Source organism: Anolis carolinensis, unplaced genomic scaffold, assembly GCF_035594765.1.
Source record: "Anolis carolinensis isolate JA03-04 unplaced genomic scaffold, rAnoCar3.1.pri scaffold_7, whole genome shotgun sequence".
Lineage (NCBI taxonomy): Eukaryota > Metazoa > Chordata > Lepidosauria > Squamata > Dactyloidae > Anolis > Anolis carolinensis.
The window spans coordinates 35,463,800-35,464,128 of NW_026943818.1; positions in this window are offsets into that span (position 1 = coordinate 35,463,800).

A 329-nucleotide genomic window follows, 5' to 3' on the forward strand; every position below is an offset into this window, starting at 1 on the left:
TGTCGGGAGGGCTTGGATGGTGTCTTCATATCTGGCCATCTGTCGGGAGGGCTTGGATGGTGTCTTCATATCTGGCCATCTGTCGGGAGGGCTTGGATGGTGTCTTCATATCTGGCCATCTGTCGGGAGGGCTTAGATGGTGTCTTCATATCTGGCCATCTGTCGGGAGGGCTTGGGTGGTGTCTTCATATCTGGCCATCTGTTGGGAGGGCTTGGATGGTGTCTTCATATCTGGCCATCTGTTGGGAGGGCTTGGATGGTGTCTTCATATCTGGCCATCTGTCGGGAGGGCTTGGATGGTGTCTTCATATCTGGCCATCTGTCGGGAG